Source organism: Triticum aestivum, chromosome 3D (genome assembly GCF_018294505.1).
Source record: "Triticum aestivum cultivar Chinese Spring chromosome 3D, IWGSC CS RefSeq v2.1, whole genome shotgun sequence".
NCBI classification, from domain to species: Eukaryota; Viridiplantae; Streptophyta; class Magnoliopsida; order Poales; family Poaceae; genus Triticum; species Triticum aestivum.
In genome coordinates this window covers 53,223,805-53,239,672 of record NC_057802.1, presented here as the reverse complement: position 1 = coordinate 53,239,672, position 15,868 = coordinate 53,223,805, and the positions used below count along the sequence as shown (strand labels likewise).

At 43.2% G+C, this 15,868-nt stretch overlaps 1 pseudogene; it reads left to right on the top strand.

Moving 5' to 3' along the window:
- The first annotated feature begins 6,044 nt into the window (after positions 1–6,044).
- On the top strand, positions 6,045–14,174 carry LOC123076138 (uncharacterized; annotated as a pseudogene).
- Positions 14,175–15,868: the final 1,694 nt, after the last annotated feature.

The following is a 15,868-nucleotide window of genomic DNA, read 5'->3' as shown; positions in this document are numbered from 1 at the left end:
ATCTATGGGCCTTGTACGGGCCGTATAAGGGGCCATAAACGGGCTGGAGTGGAAATTGTACGTTTTATGGGCTGATCATAACGGGCCGTTAATAGGCCGTATTTGATGATGCTATGAAAATGGCCCAACAGATTAACGAGCCACAAACGGGCTGACTGTATCCACGCGCTGAATTTGGCCCACAAGAAGAAAAGGCCAGTAACGGGCCATAAGTAACCAAATGCTAGAAATGAGCCCAAGAATAAATGGGCCCTGAGAATGCCGAAAGGTAACACGGGATGGAAACGACCCAATGGAATAATGGGCCGCTAATGGGTATAAAGTGATACACTGTTCATTACGGGCCGGTTTCACCACGGGTCGTTAATGGCCCAAGAGTTACAAAGGGACTCATATGGGCCGCAATATGTCATGGGCCATACATGGGCCAGAAGTTACAACGGGCTGGAATCATATTCGATGGCCCAGATGACGCTACTGGGCCTAATTCCGGTTGGCCGTAACGGGTCGTGAGTTAGCGGGTTGTAAATGGGCTATATGCGAACATGCTGTTAACAGGCTTTCCGTGGGCCGGCCCGCCACTTTTTGACCAAGTTAAACGGGCCGGTCTTTTCACAGGAATGGCCTCTGTTGGGCCGTGCGACGTGTCGATGGATCCTAGGCACCTTGAGTCCAATGAGTGGATGACATCCGTCCCAACGGTGAGCCGACACATGTTTCCTCCAGCCAATGATGATTTTACACGTGGAAAATCCCCATTGGTCAGGGCTTTTAACGGGTTATCGGATCCAAAACCGGACCCGATAGCTTAACGGCGTTCCGTTATGGTGGATGCCACGTGTCGGTCACCCTTGACGAAAGCACTTCTGTGACGCGCGATTTATCGTCATGGAAGTGGACACTTCCGTGATGATAATTTTGGTAATGTCATGGAACACTTCTACGACAGCACAGGTATGACTATCTTGATTCTGTCATAAAATCGTCATGGATGTACATGCATGACAGAAAATGTGACCTACTGTGACAAACACGTATCATCACGGAAGTGTATTTTTTGTAGTGGAGGATGCCGCCGCTGAGGCCGACAAGGTTGTCGCTGATGAGGCCGCCAAGGAAGCACATGAAGAGGCTGCCAAGGGGTCTGCCGGGGAGGCCAGCGAGGAGATTGGCGATTGTACTAACGGCATCCCTGCCACAGGAGCGCCTGATGCTACGTCGGTCCCGGAGTCCTCAACTGTCGAGGAGACAATGGTCAACGACGAACCGTCCACCTCCGAAGCCCCCACCTCGAGCAGATACCTGAAGGTCGGCGAGGATTTGTTTGTCAGCATCCCGGGGACGGCAAGCACCGAAGCACCTGCCGAGTGGGAGGTCCTTGACGAAGAGGTCATCGCCGCCGCCGGGCTCCAGGTTGTTGATGCGCCAAGCGCCAGCAGAAGCAGGTCCAAGGAGGACCAGCTCCCCCAAGCCATGAGCAGCAACTTCTAGAAGCTTCAGGCGCTTCATCGTGCCCGCAAGGTGAAGCTGGACTCCAGGACAACGGTCGTTGACGCGGTGGAGGCGGGCTTCCAAGAGCGCGTCGATCAGATGTAGGCCTGGTTTACGGAGGCCCGACTGGATTTGATGACCAGCCAGGAGCAGCTGAGTCAGCGCTGGAATGAGCTCCTCCTGAAGTAGTCTGACGTTGAGAAGTCCCAGGAGGAGGCCGCCGAGTAGGCCGCCAAGGACGACGCCCAACTAAGGGAGCATCGCGTCTTGCTCGACGCCCAAGAAGATAACCTTGCCGCTTGTGAGGAGGCGCTTGCCGCCAAGCTCCGCGGCAAGGATGAAGAAATTGAGAAGCTTGTCGTGCAGCAGACCCAGGAGCTGGAGCAGAAGCATAAGGACGCACTCGACGCTCTGGTCCTGAATCATGCCGGCAAGATGAAGGAGGCCGTCGATGCCGCCGAAGCCGCAGAGGCCGCGAAGAACGAGCTGGCCAGCAAGGTGGATAAACTGGAGGCAGAGCTGGAGAAACACTGCAAGGAGGTCTTGACGCTAAAGAGTGATAGAGACAAAACTGCTTACACCTTGGCGGATTTGCAGGTCACTATATCTGCCAAGACCAAGCTGCTCTCCGAAGCCAACGACTCCATTGCAGATCTGAAGCTTAAGCTGACCACCCTCTAGGAGACCCTTGAGGGCAGCAGGGCTCGTGAGAAGACCCTGGCCAAGGAACTCGAGGATGAGAAGCTACTGCTCGGGAGTGCCGCCGCCAAGCACAACGACTTCATGAGCGGCGTGAAGATATGGACCGTGCGCCTCGTCGACATCTCGGAGAGGCTCACCACGTAGCTATCCACCATGGGTCTGCCGAGCATCAGGTTCTCTCACGACGACAGGATAACTGAGAGCGCCAGTGTGACCATATTCTTCGAGGCCGCCCCTGATGCCTTGAAGCTACTCCACGATGGCCGAGCGACCCACCTGGCCAACGAGTCTCGGAAGCTTTGCCGGGGTGCCCTCCTCAAGGTGCTCACCAAGGTGGCGTACAGGAACCCCGGCATCGACCTCAGCAAGGACAGCTTGCCGGCAGATGTGGACCATGGGGCGCTTGAAGAGCTTGTCACGCCTGTCGTCAGCCTGGTTGACCAGGTCAAGAGGGTGGAAGGCCAGCGCTGGGACTAGGCGTTCCGCTTCCTCTTGCCGCCATGGATCCTTATCAAAACAATCCCACTTAAGTTAGAACTGCGACACTATTAATGTAATATAACTTGCTATGTTTTGGATTGAATGCATGCCATCTTCCTCGTATGGTTCCTCCTTGTATGGTACACACCCTATGCATTGCTGGGAAAGGCTTGCCGGTGCGCGCACCCTAGCCGCGAGTGCTTTGAGGACGGATCCTTAGCAGCCTGCTGGGGGTGCCGCTGCCGGCAAGGCACCTTGCCATTCTTAGTGCAGCCACTTGAGCCATTGAGCGGACTCGAAACGGAGCAAGGGCGCAACCAATCCCGACAAGGTTCCTTCGTGTGCAGGTTTTCCCATACATGAACCGAGACCATTCGAGGAAAATAACCTGATATTAAAAGAAAATTCGCGCGAAGTCTCGTGACTTAGCTTTTTGCTGTTGTATTCTTCTCCGCAAGACGCCACTTCGAGCGTCGCAGTTGGCGTCCACACTCTCTATCTCCCCTGGCAAACTTCTATCCGAGGGAACCTTCTGTCCTTTTTGAAAAAGAAAGAAGAGAAAATAGGAACATGGAGCCTTGGTGGCTCATTAGTGCTTTCCAGCCCTAAGCATCTCGAAAGTGATGTTGAGGGCTCTTCCCGCGGCGGCGCTCGGGGTCACCAACGTCGCGGCGCTAAACGTCACGCACGACCTGGGAGGGCCGCGGCGCGGGCACCGGCGGGGGCATCTTGGAGGTCATCGCGCCGCCCGTAGGCAGCACGGCTCCGCCCTTGAAGTGGCACGGGCGGACTGGCTCCAGACAAACCGATCACCATGATCCCCTTCTTCTTTGGAGCCATGGTGATCGAGGAAACGACGTGCTAACCACTAGATTAGGTTTGCAAAACTCTCTACCCCCTACCTGGCGCGCCAAAGATGTCGGCGAAGAGCACGACACCTACAGGATCATGTGGTCCCTTCTATGGTTTGGCAGGGAAGAGGGGTAGTGCAAAGAGCAGATCTAATGATCAACACGACGGATCTTTACCCAGGTTCGGGCCGCTGAGTAGCACAAAACCCTACCCCTGGTTGAGTATGTATTATGTGTTCTTGAGCTTCGGCTAGCTGCTCCACATGCAAGCTGGGCCGAGAGGTTCAAAAGTCTGAATCCTCCTCCAGTACGTCGTGGGCCTCCTTTTATATGTCCAAGGGGTTGCCACAATGGCACACATGAGGTGTAAAGTAGCTACAATGCCGAAGTTTATCATCGGCATCTTAGGACAAGCGCATTAAATGCGTTGCTTACGTGCCCTTCTGCTTTATCATGGACGGGAGTGGAACCCGTCCCGTCCGTCGCCGCCCTGCTCGGTCTTGACACGCGTCCGTGCTGATGAGGAATGCAGTGCCAACTTGGCTGGCCAGCTGCTACGCTGGAGAGGTGGCATGATCTTCGCAAAGATCTACATGCCACCACGCAGGCGCTTGCTAGGCTGGCAGGCCGGCTACTGCGCTGGAGCGGTGACGGGGTGGCGGAGCCTTGCCGCGGTCTTGCCGATGTCCCTGGAAAGGATCTTGCCGGGGCCTCGCAGACGTCCTCGATAAGGATCTTGCTAGGTACTTCGTCTTCTGTCCTTCACAAAGATCTGCACGCCACTACGCGCGCGCCCCTGGGTCTTGGCCTTAACGTTGTTGATGGTGTCAGAGCTCTCAACCTCTAGGGTGGTGCCCTTGTCAGTGCTCTGCAAGTCGTCCCGGCAAGTATCTTGCCGGGGTCTCGCAAGCCGTCCTGGCAAGGATCTTGCCGGGGTCTCGCAAGCCGTCCTCTATTCTGCTTCTCTTTGCCTTGCATCTCGTTTTTATCCTCAATCGCCTTCTTCGTGCCTCACCGCGCGTGGGGCTACGACTGCCCATGCACAAGTATGGGGTGCTAAAGGGCCCAAACTTTAGTACACCGATATGCCGCCACCCCCTAGGCACGCCCTGGTGCCTCGTGGGGCCCACGTGGCTCCGCTGACCCTAATCTCAAGCCTATAAGTTCCTATTTCCTGAGAAAAAATTAAGAGAGAAATGTTTCATCATGTTTATGATATGGAGCTGGCGCCACCTCTTGCTCTTCATCGGGAGGGCAGATCTGGAGTCCGTTTGCGGCTCCGGAGGGGGCATTCATCGCCATCGTCATCATCAACCATCCTCCATCACCAATTTCATGATGCTCACCACTGGGAGTGAGTAATTCCTTCGTAGGCTTGCTGGACGATGATGGGTTGGATGAGATTTATCATGTACTCGAGTTAGTTTTGTTAGGGCTTGATCCCTAGTATCCACTATGTTCTAAGATTGATGTTGCTATGACTTCGCTATGCTTAATGGTTGTCACTAGGGCCCGAGTGCCATGATTTCAGATATGAACCCTTTATGTTTTCATGAATATATTTGTGTTCTTGATCCTACCATGCAAGTTATACGCAGCTATTACGTGTTATGATTCGTATACCCCAAGGTGACAATAATTGGGATTCTTTTTGGTGAGGAGTTCATGTTTTCACTGTGTCATCTATTGCACACATCTTGATCCGGCTGACTGTTTCTGTTGTGTAGGGTAATCGCAAATAGTTCATCTGAGTGAACTGTATATGGTATATCGCAGAAACATTGATTTGGCTAACTGTTCTGTTGTTCTGGCTCATCGCAAATAGTTTGTATGTATCAAATGTATGCCACCTATTTGACACGCAACTCTAATCTGAATCATGATTGATGTCTCTTCCCTCACACACAATTCGTCTTATTGGTGACAGTTTTGTGACGATACCGCCTGTGATTCATGCATCGCACACAGTATCATCAAAGGGTCTCTCATTCATGTGTCGCGTTAGCAGCATCCTGAAGTGGTGAACCTCAAAGGGTGCACTGAATGCACTTACAGTTTCCCTTCAGCGACACCATCAGCTGATTTTCCAATTTGGTGCTAAAAGCTACAACCAAAACTTTGGTTTCCATGCTGGGTTGGGGTGGTGTGGGTGTGGGGGCTTCATTGTGTGCCTACCATTTTACACAAACTAATAGTTTTTATTACATGATGCATTGAGGGTGCCACATCACCAGCACAGGGAATCATACGGGAAATATTTGGCTATTGTCCCCAGTGATAAATACTCCGGCCATGACATTAAATATTCATATTGAAATTAATAATTACCAAATATATGGTGGGTAGGATGGGTAAGAGTAAGGGGATACCCCTAGATGCTATTAAAACCTCACCTCGAGGTCATGTCCTTTCCTTTCAAACACCCACCCTTTCCTCTCATCCTCTTCCATTCCCATTCATTTAGAAATTGAGGTAGATCTATGCAGAGAGACCGCGTCGACGATGCTTCCATGGTCACTAATGCGTTCTCTATCAGCTTGGTGTGTAAGAGGGGCCTCATATCATCGTTTGAGTCATGTGTGTTCTGTTTTCATATCTTCGTTTGTGATCCATAGGGGTTATGTGGCGAGCACGAGGGCTGAGGAACCGGCGGAGGGCCAACGTCCTTTGGGAATCGTAGATCTGTCGCCTATGAAGTCTCTAACGTCCTCGTGGTGGGCAGACGAGCTCGCCTCCACCATGGCTGCTATTGATGCTGCGGCGGCGCCATCCTTGAGGAGGACACGGGGGAGGGAAAATCCACCACATATGAGATCCATATCTGGCCTATCCTCCACGGGACCCCACTTGGAATTCGCCCCCACCGGTGATACCGAATGCAACGAGCAAACTGAGGCGGACGACGATGAGGCTCTCCGCACGATCGTGAGTTCGGTTAAGGAAGACAAGAGAAAGAAAAGACTGCGGGAGGCAGAGACAGCGACGACTGCGGGAGGCAGAGGGAAGTAGAGGGCAAGTGCACAAGGGAAATTTCTCGGCAAGAAAGGTATGAGATCTACCAAATTCCATCCCAACCCTACCTATCTTTCAGTATAATCATTCATACATTTTTACTGTGATTTTATTTTACTTTTAACCTACTTGAGATGGATGGTATAACTAGTCAAATTTGCATCTCCATAAGACAAAGAATTGGAGCATGCATATTGTGTATGGTGGGGGCATTAGTTGTAGCTTTACACGGCGGTTGTCTCACCCTTGTAGAATGTTTATGTAAGGATTGTGGGTATCATGCCCAACTTAGTTGCTAATTCTGATCAATGTTAATTCATGAACAAGGTTATAGGGGGTCAATAGTTTCTCACATGTCCATGATGATTTTATGGTTAAAGTTGTGTGAGCTTGTGTTAAGTTCTAGTTAGGGTGATCACTGTGTTTTGTTTCTTGGGCATCAGCACAGTTTCTACCCTAATACTATTTGGTATGTGTATATATTGTAATTTCATGCTTAAATTGTCCAAAGTGATCGGTTAGGATCAGTCTGATTGAGGAGTTGCATGATGCATTCATAAGAGAATATATGAATATTTCACAGAACTTGCTGACTTCTATACTAGATGCTACTCATACACTTAACTAAGACTAAGAACCCATAAGCATGAACTATATTATGATGTCCTATAAACCAACAATGGTCATATTAGAGAGAGGTCGGCTGGTGCTACAACACCTTTACAATCTCCAAGCCCCTAGAAACAGTGCTCTCTAGTTGATTGTGTATGTGGTGAGCTTGTGGGACCGTGTTGTCAGTTGGCGTACGTTGTTTACTAGCTTAGTTGGCCACCTACTAGTAATGTGAACATGCAGGACCACACTATCAGCAAATGTACATTATTCCTATCTTAGTTGGCCCACTTTCCTACACTTGCATTTATCATCTTCCGTATCACAAGTCACTGTGGGTGAGACAGGAGGGTAGATGGCTGATGAGTGTCATGGCAGTCATGAATGTGGCTGAGGTGACACTTCTCCTCTTGTCCTTTTCTTTTTATCAAAATTTTCTTACCAAAGGGGACTAGCCTAAAGAAATCCATCCTTTTCCTTGCCCCGACATGAAGATCATAGAAGGACATCATAAAAGCTAGCACAATAGAGAGGCAATCCTTAACCAAATCAGTATGGCACCTATAGCTACAAGTCTTCCTTATCAACCAGTACATCTCCTTTCCATCTTATCTTCAAAATGTCCCCATGTTCTGTTTTGTATCCTTTTGGCATCAACAAGGTTCCCAAATTCAACACACATAAAAAGGATGCCCAAATATCTCATTGTCAAATCACTAGAAGAAGGTAACAATCTTTTATAGCCTAGTTTATCTCTAGCATTTCCAAAAAGGGAAAATTTCACTTTTATGGAAATTAATTTATAATCCAACATTTGTTCAAAAGCAGAAAAGATGAATTTCAAGTTATTCACACTCATATAACCATCTTTCTATAAAAATATAGCATCGTCGACATATTGTAGTGTATTGACAACACCCTTAGTATATTCTACCATAAGTCCTTTAATAATACTATTACCCCGAGCATTTTCTCATCAATAAAGCTAGGACATCAGCAACCAAATTAAACGACTGGGTACATAAGTAATCGTCTCATCTCAACCCTGTATTAAAGTAGGGACCTATACAATCATTCATGTTAATATCCACATGCCCTCCTCTCATAGTTAACATGACTCAATCACTCTTTACAATCTCCAAGCTCCCAGTAAATAGAGGTCTCTACTTGATCATTATTGTGGTGAGTGTTTGGAACCAAATGATCAACCATTGTACATTGTTTACTAGCTGGGTTGGCCCATCTGCCAATAACACATGGCTTTGTTCAATATTTTCTGTATTACGTGTCACTATGGCCGAGAAGTGAATGAGGAGGGGTGATTAGTCCCATGGCGGGCACGATTGTGGCTGAGGAAATGGTTTGTCCTCTTGCCTTTTTCTTTTTATGAAAATCTTCCTTCCAAAGGAGACTAACCTAAAAAAATACTTCACTTCTCTATGTGCATAGGAAGATCATATAAGAACATCATGAAAGTTGTTACGTTAGAGAGAAAAGATTGAACCAATACAACCTACCACTTATAGCTAATGTATTCTTTGCCAACTATTGCATTGCTTTTCTATCTTAGCTTCAATTTTTTTTCCAATTTTTGTTTCATATCCTTTTGATATCAGCATGGATTCCCAGATTCACCGCACAAAAAAAGTATTCCCAAACTAGTATTGGCTAATCAACAACGGGGCAAGTGAAAATATTTTTATAGTGCTCAGGTTTTCTCTAGCATGTTCAAAAAGAAAAAGAAAAATCACTTTTTATGCAAACTATTTTTAAAACAAACATTTGTTCAAAAGAACAAAGGATGAGTTTCTAGTTATGTGCACTCATATAATCTTCTTGCAATAAAAATATAGCATCATCAATATATTGTAGCATATTAACACCACCCTCACTATGTTCTCCCATAACAACTTTAATAATATTAGTATCCCTAACATTTTCATCAATAAAGCTAGGGATTAGCAGCCAAATCAAACAACATGGGAGATAAGGAATTTCCTTGTCTAACCCCTCATCATCTAAAAATATTATAGTAGAGACCTATAAAATCATTCTTTTTAATCCCCACATGTATCCCTCTCATAAGTTAGATGACCTAGTCACACCATTTAATAGAAAAAATAAATCATATTTTATAATTTAAAAACAAAAGCCATTTCATTGTGGCGTAAGCTTGTTTAAAATAAATATCGAGGATGATGACATTTTGCTTCATAGTATGAATGTTATTTTGAGTATCATGTAAAATTAATCCTCCTTCCATAATATATCTCCCTTATACATAGGTTATGTAGGGGAAACCATAACACCAGAGAAGATATAAAATATTCCATAAACATATGTAAGAAGTTTGAATCTCACATTGAGCAAACATATAGATCTAAGATTTGAATTTTTTTTGCCTCTTTAAATTTGGGGAACAAAGTAACAAGGCCATAATTAAGGCCAGGCTGATCCAATTTCCCAAGATAAAGTAGCTAAATAAAGCTTCCAAATCTCACATAATTAAATTCCAATTTCCTTGATAGTGTTATTGAGGTAAACCATCAAGACTACATGACTTATCATGTGGCATTCAAAAATAACAATTCTAAGTTCATCCATTGAACAAACTCTAGTTAATGTACTAAGGTTTTTCTAGGCACATCTAGAGTTATATTTTTCTATCTGGATGACCAAAAGGTTTTCATAGTACTTAGAATTATAAACAAGGAGTTACCCCCCCCCCCCTCAATATTTCCTTCCTTAGATCAAGAGAAGTGATTATACTTTTTCTATGCCAACCATTTGCTTTAGCATGAAAATATCTGATGCTTCTACCACCATCCAAATTCTCATTTTATTTAACTCTTTGAAGGCAGTAAATTTCATCTTCCTTTCTAAACCAGTGATATATTTGTTCCCAATAATGGAAAAATGATCTTGTCCTATTTCTAAAAGTGGGTTCTTGTAAATTATTGCTCAAGTATAAAGCCTGACATTCGACTTTGCTTCCATAAGGCGGTTCTTCTTAATTGCATAGAAATAAAGCCCTAGTGTTTGGGTTACCATATTTATATTTTCAAGAAGCATTCCTGATAAATATCAAAATCCCTAGCAACCATAAAGCGGTCTTTATAGTCATGTAGGACTCTAGACAATTCTGCTAAGTAAGAAGCCTTGCCTTCTAACCGGGCATCTCCATAAACTTAACATATATCTCATATATAATCTTCATACATAGTTAATTTTTATGTAATATAGGCCGTCTTGAATATCTAATTCATTAACAGTGCCATTAATGCCTAGTAACATACCACTAGAAGGATATTATGATAATAAAAATCTTAATCAATGCAAATGTTGTGAAGGTTAGTTTTAGAAAATGTTTTCCCCCATTGTTTCATTTAAGCGTAGTAAATCAATGTGTTTATCTAATTTCTAAGAAATCAAATTTTGGCCTCGCCATAAAGTTCTCTAACATTCTAGAACATATGTTCCATCTTTATTCGTTTTCTTAACAAACCTTTTAAATGGAAATCACATATTTCAAATAACAATTGGTTTGTGATACAAGTTTCCTATTGTTCCTATCCGTAAAAGCTTGTTTTATTTGTTCCCGATGAGTTTCTTCTCTACCCATGTCACTATTCTCCCCATTAGGAAGTAATTCAACAAAACCATTTTCTCCAGTATTAATTTAAAAGGACTTTGAATTTCATGAGAAGGTACAATACAACGTTTATTTACTTGCATCAGCCGATCAAATATAGTTTCTTTGAAAGAGTTGATAAGCTAATATTGTGTTCTACAATTTTTAAGGAGTATCCAAGAGTGATCCCAACATGGGATGCAATATGGTCTAAATTTGCATTAAAAGAATTTCTCATATCAGGAACAATATCAACTCGAGTATCTACTTAAACCTTGATTCTGACACACATTCTAAGGTTCTCATATGCATATTTTCCCAACATTAATTCTCCATGTAGCTATTGTTCTGACTTTTGTAGCAGAAGAATCAACAGACTCATGGTCATTCGAATCAATTTTCCCACTACAATCATCAACTAAATCATCTTTGTTTCATCATCATTTTTCATTGGTTTAGTCTCACAGCCTAACCATTCAACATTAATTAATCCATTCAATAGAGCTCCTCAGAGCTTGCTGTAACAACTCACGTTGTCCCTAAACTTACAACTCTATGAATTTCTTCATTGCTTCCGTTTGGTGGGACTTTTTTCCTCAAAAACAGGTTGTGATGCATGTCTAGCAACACTTCCTTAGCTTGCCACAATTTGGGCTAAAGGTCTTCATTTACATTCGTACTAGAACTCTCCATGTCATCAGGTGCGTTATTAATGGAAATATTAACAATATTAGTTGTGTGTCCATCTTTTAGCACATCTTCATACCATTTCAAGAACGTGCTCCCCAACGGAAGCCATGTTTGCATAACTCACTAATTCCCTCGTTTTCTGCTCGATCTTCGTGTTTAACAACTACCACATTTTCCACATTTAGATATTTCACACTTGCCTCTTCATATCATCTATTCCCCTGTACCATCATTGCTCCACCACTGACTCCACTTCAAATCAAATGTCCTACAAGAGCGACTATTTGGTAGTGATCTCAATAAATCCATGAATATTTTGAATATCTCTAACTCTCATTAGTAACCTAATAACACCATCATTTTCAATATGATCCATGTCAATCTCTAATACTGGACCAAGGGATTATCACACTTCACATAGGCACATGAAGTGTCTCAGGAAACCTGTCATTCTACTCAGTTTTGCCAACATGTATGAAGTTTGTTGTTAGCTAGACACTCTCTAGTCTAGCTTGACACATATATCAATGTATAGTGCCCAACAAAGATAATTGTCCAGATTTAGTCAGTTCAACTAATTTTTCCTTGTTGGGAAATCTCATCAAGAAGCAACTTAATCTTTGTGATTTTGATCTCCACTCCACGTCCAACTAAAAATTACATACAAGCCTTGCAATAACAATGTCTCATTTGACTATCTAGATAATGATCATGTTTAATCAAACATTTATCACTACACACACTCCAAGTGTCCTAACTGTCACACTTTCCAAGCAAAAGGTAAATGAAGAAAGTGGAATTGTAACAATCAAGAACGAAAAAATTAGACTCCCTCCTTAATTATTTGGATTGGAATTAGGATCCTCTACTCTAGTCATCCTCTTCTATTTCGGGTAGTAGCTCAGCCCATTCTTGACCTTCCTCTATCGAATCTATTAGTAGTCAAACTTTTTAACATATGTCTTTATTTACGCATTTATAGGCATCCCCTTCTCTTCAAGGAATTTCTGTGCCCGTTTCCTGATCAAGTGTTGGAAAAAACGGGAATACTATGCTTTGTTTCAAAAATAAGAAAAAGTATATATTATAGAACTTTCCATTCCTTCATGATGATTTATTTGAAAATGGTATACATGTGGAAAATGTGATGTTTGTTGTTCATTTTTACATTTCATTTTTGTACTCGCAATTATATATGTATTTTAATAATGTTGCTCAATTTTGTAGGAAGCACTTGAAAATCCAAATTTGCTTGATGAACTAGATACTCACCGATCAGAGAAAACTGAGTCTTTACAACATCGGAGAAAAGAGAGAGAAACTATATTTGGGAGAAGGAAGCATGGGAAGATGAATAATACTAAGAAGAAGAAGGTGGATACACAAATTTTTATTAACAATGATAAACCTGACAAAGTTGGACAACCAAGAGATCTGGGAAAATCTCCCCCTCGTCAGGCCATTCTAAAGTACATGAAGCAAACATCTATGAAATTGGCCAAGGAGAAGCATGTCAATTCAGAAGGCAAGGAAGTAATAGAACACTACCGCAACTCAGTAAAGCGTGTCAAATTGTCAGAAAGAGATGTTTCACTTGGCAGTAAGATGAAAAGACATGAGTTGCCCAAACGAGGAACTCTCTGTAAGCTCCTCTTGGATGCTATGGCTTCTTCATCATCTTCATCTATAGAAGAAGACAAATGCATGATGGACAATAGAAGTAGTTCTAATATGCCCAATGAAGCCTTCACTAAGACTATAGAAGCAAATAAGCATAGCGATCATGAGTACTCTATCGAGCCTACTAACAAAGAGATGTCTGCTATGATTGATCTAAATATTGCATTACCAGAATGGACTAGTTTTGACTGCAGGTATGTTTCAAAACTAGAGATCCCAATATTGAGCTTACATGTGATGAAACTTTAAATTATTATTTTTGTGACAAATGAAAATCTAAATCATGGTGTCCTTGATGCAGAGAATACTGGAGCCAACCACCTGCTACTGACTTAGAAAATGCAATGAATTCAAGTTCCGTAGGCACATGTTTGCGTGATGAGGCAATCAAAGTTCCTAACATAGATGCGATTGGTCCTCCATTGAGTTCAAGGGAACCCAGTGAGATTCATCATGGTTGCAGTAATGTTTCAGTAAAAGATACTATGAATACAAGGTGTTTCTCCATCGATCTGAATCATGGTGGTTCTGAGTTGAACTTGCAAGAGGGTAGTCCTTCTGCACGACAAACAATTCGTTTGATGGGTAATGATCTTGTAGTTTGCAAGACCATAGGTGAATCATTTGCTGAAACTGCACAGAAACACACAGGTAATTAACTTCCACCGATGAATATCTTAGGGAAAAATTTCCTTACCACAAGAACATTATTGTTTCTCTTTACAAGCTCAAGATTTCCCTAATCTTGCAGTAAATTTGACCAATACAACTCAAGATTCAACATATCATTCAAGCACAAGCCAATACCATTTTGGATACAAGACTCCACATGTTTGTAATCACTTTGTTCCTATAGCTAATGTTGGAGATCGATTGCCATATGAAAACAGGTATGAGGATTTTTCAAACTCACAGACCAATCACCCTTTTCTATTGGGGACTCTAGCCCTTCCCAACCATGGTAGTGCAACATCCCATGAGAATGTTCTGCCCCTTGGTGTTATTTCTCAGATCCTATTGTCTAGATCGAGGAGAAGAAAATTGCCCTTAGGGAAGAAATATTGATGATCACCTCCATGGTAGAGACGAAGAAGATTAAGGAGCGAGAGCAAGCGCTCATGCTCATGGATGCTTCAATACAGGATGAGACGTCAAAACAATACTGGGAGCAATCTCGTTGTGAGATCTTAGGAGTGCCAAAACAGTCATCAACCTTGCCAAGATCAAATGTACTTGGGAAATGGAAGTAGCAATGCGGGTGCTTGATCTATTCTCAATGTTGCCTCTGGTTTCTTTTAGACGAACTTTGCTTCATGTTATTTGTACCATATGAACTGCACTATTGCTTTCGGTACGCGTGAACTTGTGTGATTTGAATTTCATTTCACATATTCATATTTGAAATTCTATTGAAATGTGTGCATTGAAACATAACATTTAATTAAATATCTTGTCGAGATGATGTGGGAATGAGCCCTACATATTTTTTCGGAAAGGAGGAATACCCCCGGCCTTCATCAAGCAATGCACACAACCATTTATTTAAATGAACAGAGTATCAAAGTATGAAAACAAAAGCAAATAGACACAACGGGGGAAAATAGGATGCACTGCCTGAACACCTATCCTATTGTTGGACTAACATCCAAACCGGTTGTATGTAGCCCATGCTATGGACTCCCATTGGTTGCACTCAAAGGCCATAACCTCCCTCTCTTCCATAAACACCTATCCTATTGTTGGACTGACATCCAAACCGGTTGCATGTAGCCCGTGCTATAGTCTCTCATTGGTTGCACTCAAAGGCGATAACGTCCCTCGCATCTGCTGGGTGTAGTAACGACCACGTACAGATCTATCCAAATGCCCGGTATATAACATGCAAAAAGTTTGTGGTAGCTGTCCTATTAAATACAACATCATTTTGAGAGTTCCAAATAGCTCACAGTAATGCACAAACAACCGCACGAATTTGTGCCGCTATAATAGACTCGACCCCACCTAACCATTTACCAAATAGAGTGGAGATATTATTAGGTGGGGAAACATTAAAGGACGGGTATTGTTCCCCACAATAATTTTATGATGTTTGAGAGGACATAATAGTTGACCAAGGTGTTGATCCAACTGGAAGGTCGTTATTTTGGCGGACGCATAGTGCATGCGACCTTCTTCGACGAGGGAAGGTCGAGAGGAACGAACTCGCCCGATACCAGGGGGAGTAGCAAGGTTAGACTAACCTTGAGCGAAGAAAAAAAGAAAGGAGTGATCCAGTGGGGTGTAACTTATAATGTAGAGTATGAAGTTGTTGTTTTTCCTTTTAATCTTTATTACATAGTTTAGATCATGTTGATGAATGGCGCAAACTATTGTCATTTTATTATTGTATACTAAAGTTATTATGCACTGCATCTCTTCTATTTTGTTTTAGTATACATGAAGGTGCATCAGGTATTTATGTTAAGTCATTTGATGAAGAGAAAATATACTGTAAATTCTGACATCCATCGCCTATATAATGGAGCTTTTTTTAGCACGTAGGAATTTAGGTGTCTGTAGAATTCGCCAAGCCTCTGCATGCAAGAATTTTGGTAATATTGACGGCGTAATTAGAGGTCACTCCTCAAACCCAAATCTCCACATCCCTCTCTAGTTTCAGTATGATCTCCCTCCTAGGAGAGCCAGTGCATCTTGTGCTCAGCGTCTCCCCAAAAAAACA